Source organism: Scyliorhinus canicula, chromosome 13 (assembly GCF_902713615.1).
Source record: "Scyliorhinus canicula chromosome 13, sScyCan1.1, whole genome shotgun sequence".
Lineage (NCBI taxonomy): Eukaryota > Metazoa > Chordata > Chondrichthyes > Carcharhiniformes > Scyliorhinidae > Scyliorhinus > Scyliorhinus canicula.
The window spans coordinates 108,385,092-108,396,473 of NC_052158.1; positions in this window are offsets into that span (position 1 = coordinate 108,385,092).

Sequence of the window (11,382 nt, forward strand, 5' to 3'; positions counted from 1 at the left end):
ACAGAGGATCAGAAGCTAAGTCTTCTGCACGCGAGGGTGAGCCACAGAATCTCTACGCAACTAAACTCGGCCAGTTCATATACTGCGGCGCTAGCTTTTCTCGATAAATTTATGTAAGGCCTATTAATGAAGTTTACGCTCGCCATGTGTTCACGACTCGCCGCCAGCGGCCTACAGAATCACTTGCCGAATTTCTAAGGGAACTCAATAATTTGTCCAATGAATGTAATTATCAAGCGGTTACCGCGGCTGAACACAGGGAACGGGCTGTACGCGATGTTTTTGTAGCGGGCTTCAGGTCTAACTATGTGCACCAACGACTGTGGAAGCTGCTACCACGATGGAGGTCTCCTTCCGCAGCCTTAACTCGTTCCCCGCGGACCCTGCGACCTAATCATGGGCCCCCGACCAGCGACTCCCCCAGGCCTGTGCTACGCGGCCGCCCAGCCACCATGCTGCCCCAGCCAGCCACTATGCTGCTCCAGCAAGCCACTATGCTGCTCCAGCCTGCCATTTCTGCGGCCAGAACCAGCACCCACGGCAACACTGCCCGGCCCGCAACACGACCTGCAGCAGCTGCGGGCGAAAAGGCCATTAGGCAAGAGTGTGCCTCGCTAAAAGGGCCCCAGCTTCCAACTCCCCAGCGACTCGAAGTAATCGTTCCCCTCACCCGCAGGCCCGCGGGGCCCGAAACGCTGCGGCCTATGCCCCGACTCCGCCCCCTCCAGCCACGTGCGATCTATGGGGGCCGCCATCTTGGAAAACCTCCACCACGCGGCCGGCCATGTGCGACTCATGGGGGCCGCCATCGTGGACGCCATCTTCCTCGCCGCCCGCCACGTGCGATCCACGGGCCCGATTGGCATCTCCGCGCTCGGACAACTCTGCGGAAGAATTCGAATTCGACTATGAACTCAGAGGGCAGTCATCATGGAGCCACTCCAGCACAGCTGATCGAGCCGCCGACTACCCGCAACTCAGCGCGGTCAGCCTGGACCAATCACGACCAAAGAATCTGCGAAATACGATGTCAGAGGTCCATATCAACGGGTACAAAACGCCATGCCTCTTCGACTCCGGGAGCACTGAGAGCTTCATACACCCAGACCTGGTAAGACGCTGTTCGCTCCCCGTTTTCCCCGTGCAGCAAACTATCTCGCTCGCTTCAGGCTCCCACTCGGTCCAGATCCAGGGGCGCACCGCCGCAACACTCACAATCCGAGGCGCTAGCTACTCGAAATTCAAACTCTACGTTTTGCCCGAACTCTGCGCGCCACTCATATTAGGCCTCGACTTCCAATACAACCTCAAGAGCCTTACCCTCAGCTTCGGAGGGCCCCTGCCCCCACTCACGATCTGCAGCCTCGCTACGCTGCGAATTCTCCCCCCATCTCTCTTCGCCAATCTCACAAAGGACTGTAAACCCGTAGCCAATCGTAGCAGGCGGTATAGCCTGCAGGATAGGGTCTTTATCCGATCGGAGGTCCAACGGCTGCTCAGTGAGGGGATCATAGAGGCCAGTAATAGTCCCTGGAGAGCTCAGGTGGTGGTCGTCAAGACCGGGGAAAAATTCCGTATGGTGGTCGACTACAGTCAGACCATAAATAGATTTACGCTCCTCGACGCGTATCCCCTCCCCAGAATTGCAGACATGGTAAACCAGATCGCCCAGTACCGGCTCTTTTCCACGGTGGATCTGAAGTCTGCATACCACCAGCTCCCAATCCGCCCGGAGGACCGCCACTACACGGCAATCGAGGCCAATGGCTGCCTCTTCCATTTCCTCCGGGTCCCTTTCGGCGTCACTAATGGGGTCTCGGTGTTCCAACGAGCAATGGACCGAATGGTGGACCAGTACGGGCTGCGGGCCACGTTTCCGTACTAGACAATGTCACCATCTGCAGCTATGACCAGCAGGACCACAACGCCAACCTCCACCGTTTTCTCCAGACGGCAGAGAAACTGAATCTCACGTACAACAAGGAGAAATGCGTTTTCTGTACAACCAGACTAGCCATCCTCGGCTATGTCGTGGAAAATGGAGTCCTGGGCCCAGACCCGGACCGTATGCTTAGAACTCCCCCTCCCCCATTGCCCCAAGGCCCTCAAATGGTGCTGGGCTTCTTTTCCAACTACGCCCAGTGGGTCCCTCAATATGCGGACAAAGCCCACCCACTCTTTAAGGCCACACGATTTCCCCTGTCAGCCGAGGCACGCCAGGCCTTCAACGGCATCAAGGAGGACATCGCCAAAGCGCTCATGCGGGCGGTGGATGAATCCACTCCATTTCAGGTAGAGAGCGACGCCTCAGAGGTAGCTCTCGCAGCCACGTTAAATCAGGCAGGGAGACCAGTTGCATTTTTCTCCCGTACCCTCTCTGCTTCAGAACTCCGACACTCTTCAGTCGAGAAAGAAGCACAAGCCTTTGTGGAGGCTATCCGTCACTGGAGGCACTACCTCGCACAACTCGCAAAGGGGCAAAATTAAAAATGACAAAATTCTGAGGTGGAGGATCGAACTCTCCACCTACAATTATGATATTAAATATCGACCCGGGAAGCTCAACGAGCCTCTGGATGCCCTATCCCACGGGACATGCGCCAGAGTGCAGATCGACCGATTAAAAGTCATCCACAATGACCTCTGCCACCCGGGGGTCACCCGGCTCGCCCACTACATCTGGGCCCGAAACCTGCCTTTCTCCAACGAGGAGGTAAAAGCGGTCACCAGGGACTGCCCGACCTGTGCGGAGTGCAAACCGCATTTCTATAGACCAGACAGGGTCCACCTGGTCAAGGCTTCTAGGCCCTTTGAACGCCTCGCGATTAATTTCAAAGGGCCACTCCCCTCAACTAACAAGAACGTTTACTTTTTAAACGTCGTAGACGAGTCCTCCCATTTCCCATTCACTATCCCGTGCCCCGACATGACCTCCCACACAGTCATTAGGGCCCTGCATAGCATCTTCACCCTGTTTTGTTTCCCCAGCTACATACACAGCGACCGGGGTTCGTCCTTCATGAGCGACGAGCTGCGTCAGTACCTGCTCGACAAGGGCATTGCCTCGAGCAGGACTACCAGCTACAACCCCAGGGGGAACGAGCAGGTGGAGAGGGAGAACGCGACAGTCTGGAAGACCGTCCTACTGACCCTCCGGTCTAGAAAGCTCCAAGTCTCCCAGTGGCAGGAAGTCCTCCCAGATGCGCTCCATGCTATTAGGTCCCTTTTGTGCACAGCGACCAACCAGACCCCTCACGAGAGGCTCTTCATTTTTTCCAGCGGCACTACCACGGGGGTCTCACTTCCGGCATGGCTGAGGACGCTGGGCCCCGTACTTCTGAGGAAAAACATCAGGGCGCACAAAACCGACCCCCTTGTTGAAAAGGTGCGCCTGCTCCACTCCAACCCCCAGTACGCATTCGTCAAGTTCCCTGATGGCCGTCAGGACACGGTTTCTCTCCGGGGCCTGGCACCCGCCGGATCCAGCGCCCCCTCTACCTCCACAGAAGGACCTCTCACCCTACACCCCATGCTGCCGCCCCCTTGCGCTCCCGAGCCCACGAGCTCGCTCCACCAGTTCCGCGCACCCGCGCCGGCCAGCCCCCAGCCCCCGGTCGAACCAGGAGAGTATGAAGCTTGGATACAAAACTCCCTGGAGTCCGCCATCGTACCCCAGCACACAACACCCATCCAGCCAACGCAAGAGGCTGCAACCCCGGTGCTCCGCAGGTCACAGCGGACAATTCGACCACCGGACAGACTGACGTTGTAGGCCACCACCCCTGCCGGACTTGATTTTTTTGCAGGGGGTGAATGTGGTGAATGTAATATATGTATATATATGATAATTCACACTGTCTTTGTAAGCGCAGTGGCGCTATACTACCACTAGGGGAGTAGCTCTGGGAGTACTCCACCCTTGGCTCCGCCCACGACTCCTCCCCCTAGTGCCGCTGTATAAATACCCTTGTCCAGAGTCAGCCTGAGTTCACTACGAGTTCATCAACAGGTAACAGGCTGGCTCTGAAGTAAGTCGATTAAAGCCTAGATTCATATCGGAAACACGTGTCTGGTGAATTGATGGTTCCATCACACACACCAGCTGCACGTTCATCGAGTGGAACCCCTTTCGGTTTGTGAAGAGCGGCCTGTCATCTGCAGATGCCCATAGGGCGACATGCACCCTGCCGATCACCCTATGGACCCGGGGCACCTCGGCGATGAAGACGAACCCCGCTGCCCAGGTATCCTGGTGGCTCGGTCCACATTGAAATGTATTGTACCAACTGGGCATTTAGGGCCTCCGTAATGGTGCAGATGCACCTGTGCATCAAGCTCTGTCAGATTCCAGACAGGTCCCCACTTGCTGTCTGTAAGGGCCCCATGGCGTAAGGTTCGGGGCAGCCGTCACCTTGATAGCCAGTGGGAACGGGTGTCCTTCCCTATTCCCCCCACGGTGCCAGTGCGTCATGATGTGGCAGATATGTTGCATTGTCCCCAGCTCAGCCGAGTCTTCGACAGAATGCCCAGTCTGGCAGGCCCTCGAATGTCAGATGGTGCCGGTACACAAGAAGCCTCATGCGGCACCTCCTTTGTACCTCCTCCTCGGCCTATTGGGCGGCCAGCTCTCCATCCTCACCGGCTGCTTCCTGTTCCTCTGGGGCAGGCCCTGCTGCTGCAGCTTCCTCCTCCTCGAGCAACTCCAGCTTGTAGAGCCATAGAGCATCCCCAGGGCTGCGGCAACTATGAGGAAGGCCACCATTGCTGGCTTTATTCCAATATCCATTGTTTGCATGGGGTGGAAGGCTGACATGTTAGCATGGTGCGTACTCCCATGCCAAATGAGGTCCAACGGGCCACATGGTGGCTCCTGTTGGCACTGGACCGCAGTCCCCCCCCCCCCCCCCCCCCCCCCACTCCCGTCGCTGCTCAGCCACCTGGGGGCCTCTGGCCCTGGCTCCCATCTGCCACCCCCCCCCTGTAGGGGCTACTGTGCAGGACTTGGCAAAGGCAGTCTGTGCCCGGGCACCACCACCACCACCCCAGGCTCATGGGGGTTACCCCAGCCCCGTGATTCCCCCCCCTCCCCCAGACAATGTCAGGAACGATTTTTAAATGCACAAATGAACCTCACCTTCAGGAATTCCCCCAGCGGAGGTGGAGAATCGCTGAGGCCCCAGAGAATTCTGGGTCAGGCCTGTTAATGGAACTCGCTGATGGTGCTATTGAGGCACCGGAGAATTGCGATTTGGCATTTACTCGGTGCCCGCCACGATTTTGGCAATAAAACCAATTCTCCGCCCAATCGCCTTTCCTGATTTCGGCTTCAGCTGAGGGAGAATCCCACCCCTGTCTTTGGACCCTGTGCCACTCCATCAACCCCCCCTCTTCTCTCCAGCCTTCCCTTCAACTTTGCCTACACTCTGTTTTGTTATGCTCTTGACGTAGCATAAGCTGCTTCCTTGATGTACACTCTGACAAAGGAAGGTTCAGACTTGGAGATAGCTTTAACACATTTATTAAACTGTTCACAATTCTCCTACTTGGATTCGACTCTTCTGTTAATCCTGCTATAGCTACTCAGACGGACAAACCAGTCTGCTACAATCCACATAGTGGGTGTGATGTGTTTCAATCACCCTACGTACTCACTAAGTGTCTCCACTGGAAAGAGGAAGACCATGTGTGCTGTGTCCTTATATATGGGTTGGTGTAATGCCCTCCTGTGGTAGTGTCACCTCTGTGTGTGTCTTGAATGTCCATTGGCCATGTCCTATGTTACTGACCTATTGGCTGAATGTCTGTGTGTCATGTCTCTGGTGCTCCCTCTAGTGTCGATCTAGTCTACGTGTATTTACATTAACCCCTTGTGTATTACAGTGATGCATATCACCACATACTCCTTGGACTTCCTCCTCTCAAACCTCTTCTCCACTCCACCCTTCTTACTCCTCTTATTGGTAGCACCTACCTCATCTCCATCAATCTCTCAACATCTGCCTTTCATGCCTTGATCACAGCTTTTAATTTCAAAATGCATTGAAAAATCTTGTGTCAAAGTCTGGCTGTGGTAAAGTCTAATTTAAAAGTACGAACATTTATTTATAGCACCTGTTACACCTGATATGGTGTTCTGTTCTGCCTGTTTAACATTAAATGACCCGTCATGGCAATTTTAGCTCCAAACGTTTCAATTGAATTGTACGGGAATGCGCTTACCTTTAGCATAGTCTTATGATTGAAAAGTGAATGCATTGGAAACTGTAATGATTGATTAAAATTATCTAAATGCAATCTGAATAAGACCACAACATAGCTTTTCAAGTCACCTTTGAGCGCAGCCGATCAGAGTATTCATACATTCTGAGAAAGGAGCTCATCTCCACTATCCAACTTTAAACTTTCGCAGGGTCCAGTTCCCAACCAAATTCTCATTCTTACCACCTGCAACGTACCACACTAGAGGATAATTTTCTGGTTGGACTTTTAAGCACTTCAGCCATGTCACTTTATGATTCTCATTCCAACCCACTGTGCTGTCAACTGACTTGTCACAACCATTCTCATATATAATACATAGGCCAGTAAAATTTTGATTTTGTATCAGATACTTCCTCTTGCACATGAAGAATTATAGACAATGACTAAATGGTAGCAATAAGGGGGGAAGCAGGTAGGATGTCATTTTCAATTCTCCCTCATCTTTTACATGTATTAGCTCTTACAAATAAATGTTAATGTATATAATAAAACCTGCTTATTATCTCCAACTATTCACTTGAAGGTTACACTTGGTCTCAGTGTAATGCCACAGCAGGTTGGTTAGTAATGTAAAAAAGTACCATGAATATTTTTTGGTAAATTACAAATCTTTCAACAAATATTTACCTATGGAAATGACATATTAATAACTGCATTTTAGACTCAATGGCCATATTTCAATTGCTGCCTCTCACTGCTGAGATGATTAAGCAGCACAACGCCCCCAGCCTCCCCCCATTTCTCCCCTACCCTGTGATGTGTTAGGTAGGTTGGTTCGACGATGACTGCAACTGGATGCAGGGAAGCTAGAAACAAACGTCTGACACCGGAGATGATCCAACACTGTTTTATTTAACTATGGACTGTTGTACATGTTCAGCTGTGGGTTGACACTCTACTAATCCAACTGATGACCGCTTACTGGCTTGACCAGACTGACTAGCTACCGCATGGTAATAGTGCTCACTAACTTGTGCACTCTGACTGTCTCACTAGCTGGGTCCTGAGAGAGGGAGAGTCTTAATGCCCTGTGGGCTTTATAGTGGTGGTGTCCTGTCTGGTGATTGGTTGTTCTGTGTTGTGTGTTCATTGGTCATCCTGTGTGTCAATCACACCCTGTCTGCATTTCATATACATGAGTGGATATTATGACATCTCCCTTTTTAAAAAAATAAGTTTTGGAACGTGAAGGTATATACATGCCTATGTACAAGTGGTGAGTTAACGTACATGGGAAGGTGTCTATCGTGCAGATACAAAGCACACTGAACAAAATTTACAGGAGTAAAGCCTATAGATTCAGTCTTTGAAGCGGGCGACAAATTCTTGTCGATCGCCGCACAGATGGAGCAGGAGACACCGGCACTTGGACAGGCGGGATTGCTGGCATTGCGGCGGTGTCGTGGACAGGCAAGATCACTAGCAGATCGTTGGCCTCGTGGCAGGAGACGTCTGGAGGAGGCATGATAACCGGCGGAGCAATGCGGGTTAGGCGGTGGGCGGGGAACTCTCCTCAGCGCCCTCCTGTTGTGCCAGAGAATGGAGCCGTCAGCCATCTGAACAATGAAAGACCTTGGGGCGGCCTTCCTGACAACAACAGTTGGGGCTGACCAACCTCCCTCAGGCAACTGGACGCGAATAACATCTGCTGGAGCCACGCAGGCAGATCTGTGGCATGAGCATCATACGTGATCTTCTGCTGGTCCCTGGACCGCTGTACTTTGTGCAGCACCGTGAGGTGGTCAAGGTCTGGAACATGGATGTCCTCAGGTTGCGGTTCATGAGCATCTGTGCCGGAGACAAACCAGTCAACAGAGGGGTTGCCCTGTAAGCCAGCAGCACCAAGTTGAAATCGGAGGCTGAGTCTGCAGCCTTGCACAACAACCGCTTAACAACCCTTTCTCGGCCTTCCCGTTTGATTGCGGGTAATGGGGACTGGAGGTGATGTGTCTGAAGTTGTAGGATCGTGCAAAATCGGATCACTCCTGGCTGTAGAAACATGGACCGTTGTCACTCATTACTGTGAGTGGTATCCCGTGCCTGGCAAACGTCTCTTTGCAGGCTTTGATGACGGACCTAGATGTGAGGTCCGACAATTTCACCACTTCCAGGTAACTGGAGAAGTTATCGACCAAGGGCACGTAATCACGCCCATTGGCGTGAAAGAGGTCTACCCCCACTTTAGACCACGGAGAGGTCACAATCTCGTGCTGTTGCAGTGTTTCCTTGGGCTGAGCCGGTTGAAACTTCTGGCAGGTTGGGCAGTTGAGGACCGTGTCGGCAATGTCCTGGTTGATGCCGGCCAATAAACTGCCTCCCGAGCTCTGCATTGACATTTTTCGACCCCAAGGTGACTCTTATGGATCTGTCCGAGCACCATAGCTTGCATGCTTTGAGGAATGATGATCCTATCCAGTTTAAGAAGGATTCCCTCAATGACCGTTAACTCGTCCTTAATGTTAAAGAACTGGGGAGATTGCCCCTTTTGCCAGCCATGGCCGAAGTGTTGCATCACGCGCTGCAACAGAGGATCCTTGGCAGTTTCTTCACGTATTCGGACCACTCGTTCATCAGTGGCTGGTAGGTTGCTGGCACACAACTGCACCTGTGCCTCTAGGTGGCAGATGAAGTCGCCATGTTCACATGGTGTGGTGATGGATCGGGATAGGGCATCCGCGATAATCAGCTCCTTACCTGGTGTGTAGACGAGTTCAAAGTCATATCGGGGGAGACGAAGAAGAATTCGCTGTAGCCGAGGTGTCATGTCATTTAAATCCTTCTGGAGGACTTCTGGATTCGGCTATGCCTGGGTAGGTCACACGGTCGGCAGCTCCCGCCTTTAACGGACTTTTGGGCCCTTTGAAAGAGCCTCAGCAGCATTTGTTCGACGATGCCCAGTGTGGGAAGGTAGCAGTGAGGGTCCCCCAGCACTGTATGGAGTGGACCAGGAGCAGAGCAGTCAAAAAAGTGGCTTCAGAGCAGAGAGGAGAACGGGCCCGAAAAAACAAGAGGGGGCGGGCAGGGACCAGGTAGCGTGGGTCCAGTGGTCTCGGGAGCAGCAGGAGTTTTTAAAAAGCTGCTTTGCTGACTTGAAGGTGGAGATGTTGGCCCCTGTGAAGGCGTCGATTGAAAGATTGGTGGAGACCCAGAAGATGCAGGGGACGGCAATCAAGGAGGTGCAGCAGAAGGCCTCTGACAATGAGCACAAGATTCTGGACCTGGCGGTTAAAGTGGAAGCGCACGAGGCGCTTCACAAAAAATGGCAGGAGAAGCTGGAGGACCTGGAGAATAGGTCGAGGAGGCAGAACCTGCGGATTATGGGTCTCCCTGAAGGCGTGGAGGGGTCGGATGCTGGGTCGTATGTGACCACGATGCTGAGCATGCTGATGGGTGCGGGGGCCTTCCTGAGGCCCCTGGAGCTGGATGGATCGAACAGAGTCCTGGCCAGGAGGCCGAGGGCGAACAAATCGCCGAGGCGATGGTGGTGAGGTTTCACCGCTTCACCGACAAGGAGTGTGTCCTGCGATGGGCGAAGGAGCGGAGCAGCAGGTGGGAGAATACCGAGATCTGTATTTATCAGGACTGGAGTGCAGAGCTGACCAAGAAACGGGCAGGATTCAACCGGGCGAAGGCGATCCTCCACGGGAAGGGGGTGAAGCTTGGGCTATTATAGCTGTCATAATATACATCCAGGTATATGATGGAGTGCAGACAGGCAGTGATTGACACACAGGATGACCAGTGAGCACACAGGACACAGCAGCCAATCACCAGACAGGACACGACCACTATAAAGCCAGAGGGCACCAGTTTTCCCACGCTCTCAGGATCCAGCATCTGAGACAGTCGGAGCTCGTGAGCAGCAACTAGTACAAACACCATGTGGCAGTCAGATAGTCTGGTCAGGTTAGCCTCAGGTCTCCAGTCAAGTCAGCATAGTGTCAACCCACAGTTAAGCATGTTAGTTGATCAATAAAATCGTGTTGCATTTCTTCAAGTGTTGGAAGCCTGTCTTTCTCTACACTGCATCAAGCGCAGTCCACGTAGACCCAGCTTCCCCAACACACCAACAGCCGGCAAGACTGTGGGTCACATAACAGGACCGACACCACTATTTTGATATGGCGGATGAGGCGTGGACTTTCATCCAAAACGAGAAGCTGGACTTGAATTAATGGTTTGCAGTATGTTATGTGGGATGTTGGTGAAGGATGCTTGTTTGGGTGGGGTTTTTTCCCCGCGTTTTCTTGGGACTGGGGTGGGCCCATAGCCCGGGGCCCTCGGGGACTGGGGCGAGGTTGCAGTTGATAGGAACTGCGCCACAGGGGGCGGGGTCGGCCCAGGCAGGGAGTGTGGCTTTTTCCCACGAAATAGTGGGGGCGGTACCTGAAGCAAGGGTACCGTGTTTGATGTCCACGTTGGTCTATATGGGGTGCAGGGGGGGGGGGGGGGGTGGACTTTCACTACCCCCCTTTGGTGGGGGGAGGGCTGGTGATCTGGATGGGAAATCCAAAAGGGGATTGGAGGCAGAGGCGGGAGCGGCCGGGGTCAGCATGTGTCAGCTGACTTACAGGAGTGCAAAGGTGGGGTTAAAGCAGTTGCTTGTCCAGGGAAGGGGGAGGGTTTGGGAGGGGGGAATTGGGTTGTTGCTGTGCTGATTGAGGGGGAGTTGACGGAAAGAGGGAGAGTCGGGGCGGGGAGCTCCCGCCTGGGGGGCTGGAGAGTGCGGGAGACACGGGTGCGTGGCTGGCCTAAAAAAGATGGCTAGTCGGCAGCGGGGGGTGGGGGGGGGGGGAGGAATCCGGCTGATCACGTGGAACGTGAGAGGCTTGAATGGACCGGTCAAGAGGGCCCGGGTATTTTCGCACTTAAAGGGGCTGAAGGCAGACGTAGCCATGCTACAGGAAACACACCTGAAGATCGCGGATCAAACTAGGCTGAGGAAGGGATGGGTGGGACAGGTTTTTCACTCAGGGCTGGATGCGAAAAACAGGGGGGGTCGCAGTCCTAGTGAGTAAGCGGGTGGTATTTGAGGCGGTGGGTATTGTGGCGGATAAAGGGGGTCGATATGTTATGGTGAGTGGTAGGCTGCAGGAGGCCTGTGTGGTGCTGGTGAATGTG